The sequence below is a fragment of the Octodon degus genome, unplaced genomic scaffold (assembly GCF_000260255.1).
Source record: "Octodon degus isolate 3935 unplaced genomic scaffold, OctDeg1.0 scaffold00059, whole genome shotgun sequence".
NCBI classification, from domain to species: Eukaryota; Metazoa; Chordata; class Mammalia; order Rodentia; family Octodontidae; genus Octodon; species Octodon degus.
This window is the reverse complement of record NW_004524635.1, coordinates 8,783,696-8,789,867: the sequence shown is the minus strand read 5'-3', so window position 1 is coordinate 8,789,867 and position 6,172 is coordinate 8,783,696. Positions and strand designations below refer to the sequence as shown.

Genomic DNA, 6,172 nt, shown 5'->3' with positions numbered 1-6,172 from the left:
TATATATGAGCAGTTAGTTTGGAAAAGTTCCCTGTGCTTTGCTATATAACTAATTTGGTAACATATATTTGAATTGATTTTCTATTGAACTTTAATGTCATCCTTTTATTATCTCTCATGATAGCTTTATAAAATCCCTTTCTTGGGCTGACCAGATAGCTCAGTGCACTAAGCACTTGCTTAGACAAGCATAGTAACTGGGGTTTGATCCCTGGTACCACATGCTGTGCCAGCCCCACAACCAGGTGTCCTGAGCCAGCACCAAGTCCAGGTGTGGTGGTGCACACTTGTAATCCCAGCACTGGAGAGGCTGAAAATAGAAGGATCACTACAAGTCTAAGCTGTGTAGTGAGACCATGTAACAAATACATAAAATATAATAATAATAAAATAAAAAATAAAATCCCTTTCATTTGGAAAGCTTTTGTCTGGAATTTTATAATGTTGATGGGCTTGCGATATAGCTGTGACACAAGCACCTGCTACCAAGAAGAAGGTTCTGTTTTTGCTTCTTTGTATTAAAAAAAAAAAAAGAAAAAACATACAATGTTGATGAAATAGGTTTATTTCTTTCTCTCCATTTTAAGCAGGGTAAAATTTTATTTCCTTTATAGGCACCTATAGAAATTTTGAGAAAAAAGTGGAAAGCAATTTCTTGCCATGTTTTTAACCTAAGTCGCTGTCAATGTGACTGACTTCACCAGGAGAAATTTTACTTCCTTATCTTTAAAAGTCATCTTTCTCAGCATGGTGGTGCATACCTATAATCCCAAGGCTCGGGAGGCTGAATAAGGAGGATCTCTGATAGCTTCTAAGCTCTGCCTAAAGGTCTGCCTAAATTACATAGTGAGTTCAAAGCCACCCTGAACTGCAGAGCCAGACCCTGTTTCAAAAAGTCATTTTGTTTATCTTATTACAATGTCTGAAGTATGTCTAGCATGGCAAGTACTAAAGAATGTGAATATTATTTATATTGAATGCATTTATATCTCAACTAACAAAAGAGTACAACTGTCAAGTCTCAAGGTTGTTCTTATTTACTTAATAAAACTTAGAAATTTCTTCTGGCTCTTTTACTGCATAATCATCACTATTCTGGGTTCTTTGTAGTTTTCTTGCTGGTTATTTTCATATTTCTCTTTATTCTTCACATAAAAATCATTTTAGGATCATTAATTTTTCTTCACTAACATGCTTCTTCCAGATATCAATGCATTATTAGGCACTGTACAACAACAACAACAACAACAACAACAACAAAATATATCCATGTTTTATTTGCAGTAAAAGAAGAAAATTCTTATAAGAAAGGTAAAACAAAATTTCATAACAATAAAAAATAATAATAATTAATAAAAATAATTAATAATAATAAATTAATAATAAATAATTAATACTTGCATATTGTTATCTTCAAAGTAATTACTCTGAGTACAAGATGTGGTCATACAAAATACCCCAATCGATATTAGCACAAATTTTCCTTTTCTATGACCTAATAGACATTAGCCATATAACTAATTTAAATTTTTCTGTCTTTTTCCCTTCCTTTCCCTTTTCCTCCACCCTAGTTCGTGTTCACCTTTTAAACAATTTCTTCCCATTTCAAAATATCTACTATATAAATTTTAGACCTTAATTTCAATTTCTCACACTAGGGAGACAATATGATGTTTACACATATAAGTTTGATTTATTTCATTTATGAGTATGGTCTCAATTGCATCCATTTACCTGTAAAGGTCTCTTATGACTCAGTAGTACCATCATATAAAATATCACATCTTTTAAATCTATTCCTTGGTTGATTGGATGTGGGTTGTTTCCAAGACTGAGCTATTACAAATTGTGCTGCTATAAATATGCATATATGGCACTATGGTATGATGTTTCTAATTCTTCTAGAAAGATACCCAGAAGGTGAATAGCTGAGTCAAACGAGGCCTTTAATCCCAGCTTTTGGAGGAATCTCTACACTGATTTCAGTAGTGGTTGTACCCGTTTACACTTCCATCATTAGTGAAGAGGAGCTCCTTTTTTCTCACAGCATTTGTTACTAGTTGATTTCTTGGTTATATCCTTTCTTTATGGAATGAAGTGGAATCTCAGTGTTTTAATTTGCATCTCTTGAATGAACAGTGATGTTGAACTTTTTCATACGCTTATTTGCCATTTGTGTTTCTTCATTTTAGAAGTGTTTATTCATCTCATATGCCCACTTTTGAATTGAGTCTTGGAATTTTTTGGGGGGTTGACTTTTATCAATTCTTTATATGTTCTAGATATAAGTCCTTTAAGGGACAATGTGCTAAAAAAATTTTCCCACTCCCTGGATTGTCTTTTTCACTCTATCGATTTCTTTTGATGTGTTTTTTAATAAAATCCCACTTGTTCACTGAAGTATTTCCTGGGCAGCTTCAGTTTTGTTCATGAACTCTCTGCCTACACGTATGTCTTCAAAATTTCTACCTACTTTCTCTTCCAGTAGATTTAATGGTTCTATTTTAATATTTAGATCTTTGATCCATTTTGACTTTACCTTAGAGCATAGTGCTAGACATGGGTCTAGTGTTAACTTTCAGTATGTGGAAAGTCAGTTTTTTCAGTATCATTTTTTTTTTAGGTTTTTGTGTGTGGGGTGTGTGTGTGTGTGTGTGTGTGTGTACAAGTTCTTACTACACAGTTCAGACTTGTACTGATCCTGTTTTCAGCCTCCTTAGTGCTGGGATTACAGGCATGCAGCAGCACGCCTGGACTCCATCCCAGGCTCAGCATACCTAGGGGGTGGGGCGGCATGGCATGTGGTGCCAGGGATTGAACCCTGGCCCCGGCACTTGCCTAAGCAAGTGCTTAGTTCGCTATCTCACTGACCCTCCAGCATCATTTATTAAAGAGGCCATCTATTCTTCCAGTGAATATGTTTGCCCCTTTGTCAATGATAAGATGGCCGAGTGTGTTTGTATTGTGCATTTTCTAATCTGTCCCACTGATCCTCAGGTCTTTTTGCCAGTAACATCCTAATTTTATCACAATGGTGTTGTAGCATAATTTCAGGTCAGAACTGTAATGTCTCCTGCCTTGCCTTTGTTACCCAGAATTGCTTTCTGCTATTCTTAGTCTTCTCTGGTGCCAAATGAGTTTTAAAAATGTTTTTAGTTCTGTGAGGTATGTTAATGGCATTTTGATTGAGATGGCATGAAATCTTTATAATAATTTTGGGAGTACAACCATTTTCAATATGTTGGTTCTTCCCATTCATGAGCAAAGGATATCTATTTTCTGATATCCTCTTCAATCATCATTTTCCAAATACTGTAATTTCAATGTAGATCTTTTACTTCCTTTGTTATATTGATTCCTAAGGGTTTCATTTTTTGGATGCTAGCAAGCAGTGTGTGGTTTCCCTAATTTCCCTCTCAGTGAATTTGTTGTTTGTATAAAGGAATGCTATTGACTTTTGAGTGTTGACTTTGTGTCCAGCTCTGCTAGTGAATGTGATTATAATATCTGGAAGTCTTTTGGTGGAGTTTTGGGGTCATTATATAGAGGGTCATGTCATCTGCAAATAGTGGTAATTTAACTTAGAAGAAAGTTTGTCAGAAATTAATTACTGTTGGCTGAAAAAGCATGTCAAGACAAAGATCTATTAATGTTGAAAAATTATATGCCTAGCGCAAGGCTAGATGCTAGAGAGAAGTCTATAGTGTGTCTCTTTTATAAATGGAATACAAATACCATAGTAACTTATCTACCATCACCTATTCTTTTGAAAAGTACATGAACAAACTCTTTTACAGTTAAAAACTTGCTTATCACCCCTTTGTGCTGAATTCATATTTTCTTTTCACTTCCTACAAAAGTTTAACATATTTTTCCTTGAAAATAAGCATTTTAACACATTTCCCTACCACAAAATTGAAATTTACAGAGCTAAATTGTAAAAAATTATTTCATATTCTGTTATCATAAAATTGTAATACTGAGCAAATAAATACATTACAATTATAATCATATAAAATATCAAAAATTGACAAGGAAGATAGCTCAGCAGCACAAGTGCCTGCCTGACAAGTGAAATGTCCTGAGTCTGATTTCTTGTACCAAAAATAAAGAAATACTAAAAATAAGATTTTGTTGTGGATATGAATTGCATCATTAACAACTGGCTAAAGATTGGTGAGAAGTCAGAGGCAAATGGCAAAAGAAGAGGTGGTAGAGTTCTAGTGGTATCTCATTTTTGTTCATAATGACCTTTAAGCAGCATTAAAAAAAAAAAATCCAGGCATCAAGAGTATTTAAGTCAAACATTTTGTTAATAAAGCCCAGGTTTCTTTAAATTTTAATTGAGAGGTGTGTATTTTAAAACAAAACATTACCAGATTTTTAAAATACTTAGTCAATAATAGATACACTATAATATCTTTAATTAAAATCTAATTATCACTTTACTTCTGATGACACTGTATGTCTCAACTGACTTTAAGACTTCAAAACTTTGATGGACAAAACATACAGTACCTGCTTTGATGGATAGTCTTTAAACTGAAAATTCATAAGGTCTATCAGAAAAAAAAATTAAAAAGTTAAGGACTATTCTTGCTCGAAATATTAAAAATACTGCTCTGAATCTTGCTTAAGATATTAAAAATGATTATCCATCTCCCAGTACAACCGACTAAAGCAAATGTATCTCCTTTCTCATTACATTAAGTATAATAGTTGGGTTTTTCGGGGTTTTTGTTGTTGTTTTGTTTTTTTCAAGGGAATCAAACTCAGGACCTTGCCCTTGCCAAGCAGGCGCCGGACCGCTAAGCTATATTCCCCAGCCCTCTCATTACAATAATAGAGACCTTAATTTTTTTTTTCTAAAGTATCTATCTTTAAGATGTGGTCTTCTTAACAACTGTGAAGTTTTACACCACAAAGAGACTTTAAACAATAAGAACGTATTTTGAAGTAAACCCTCAGATTGAACCACGCCATTGAGCTGACCGTCGGGCTTATTTATTAAGGTACATGCAAAAAAAATCCTTCAACAGAACACTAAAAAAAATGTAGGATTTGACGCGACAAAATAACACTTAAGGAGGGAAGGTGCGGTGGCAAGCGTTGCTAACTGGCAATGAAAGCGCACACACTTTCTAGTTAGTGTTGTGTCTTTGTTGTTGTTTAACCAAAAATTCCCCACAGGTTCCGAGTGTCCTCTCTGTGCAACCACAACCACAGGACTGTAATCAATCCGTGACTCCACAGCCCAAGACAGTACCGCCTAGAAGTACCCTCAGGCGGTGGCAACTCCAGGGCAAAGGGCACCGTCCACGGCTCCGTGCCCTCCCGCGTCCTCCCACCCACAGCCCAGCGTCCTCTGCGGCCCGCGCCCGTCCGTGGCCACGACCGGGGCCTCAGCAAACCCTCAGGTCGGCGTGGGAGCGAGCGCCTGAGGGTTTCCAACACCGGAAGTCCGCAGCCCGCTTACCACCCAGGGGAGCGCACCGAGCGGCTCAGCCTAGGCGGCCCGCGCCGAGCGACAAGAACGCGCTAGAGGGCGCCCCTGAGGCGGCCCCGGCCCTGCAGCCTCCGCTCCCCAATCGCTCTTACCCGGCGCCTCTCCGCCTTCGCACGTTGCCGCCGGCGCGCCCCGCCCCGTCGCAGAGGCTCACGGGATGCGTAGTCCGCGCCAGCCCCTCCCTGGGAGCCCCGCCCGCGCCTCGGCCCGACTTCCGGTTTCCTCGCGCAGTCCCGGCGGCCGCCCGCGGACGGTGGTCCTCACTCGGAGGCCCCAGGTGCCGGCCCAACCTCCACGGCCCGGCTCTACAGCGCCTCTCCGCCCCGCGCCGGCCCTGACGCTGCGGGCGGGCGGGGACCCCGAGGGCTCGCGTTGCCGGGAGACGGGCCTGCCGAGCGCCTCGGCCCGCCCCTCCTCCCTGAGCTCCGCGCTGGCCGGCGGAGGGTTGTGCCGCGCCGCTGCCGAGGCCGTGGCCGACGAGATGGGAATCCCTGCGCGGTGGGCCCCGAGCCGCCACCTTTTCGGGGCCAGCAGCGGTGTCTTCGAGGAAACCGGAAGCCCGTGGTGACCCCTGGTCGACCCGGTTTGTTTTCAGTCCGTTTCCAAACAGTTGGGGAATCGAAATTCGGCGGTCCCGGGGGCGGCCCTACGTTGCCGGGGTTCAGG

General features: G+C 40.2%; 2 protein-coding genes across 3 annotated transcripts in view; one reads left to right on the top strand and one right to left on the bottom strand.

The window, feature by feature from the left end:
* Nucleotides 1–5,648, bottom strand: part of Zcwpw2 (zinc finger CW-type and PWWP domain containing 2) — a 250,227-nt gene extending 244,579 nt beyond the window's left edge. Inside the window, exon 1 of the mRNA XM_004634224.2 lies at nt 5,599–5,648. The gene's annotated coding sequence lies outside the window, so the exon portion shown is untranslated. The remainder of the gene's footprint in view (nt 1–5,598) is intronic.
* Nucleotides 5,649–5,942: 294 nt separating this feature from the next.
* Azi2 (5-azacytidine induced 2) overlaps nt 5,943–6,172 on the top strand; it is a 47,886-nt gene continuing 47,656 nt past the window's right edge. The window contains exon 1 of one of the 2 annotated variants that reach the window (XM_023718514.1): nt 5,943–6,080. The gene's annotated coding sequence lies outside the window, so the exon portion shown is untranslated. Of the gene's footprint in view, nt 6,087–6,172 lie in introns of both variants that reach the window. The other variant, XM_023718513.1, reaches the window with a different exon arrangement.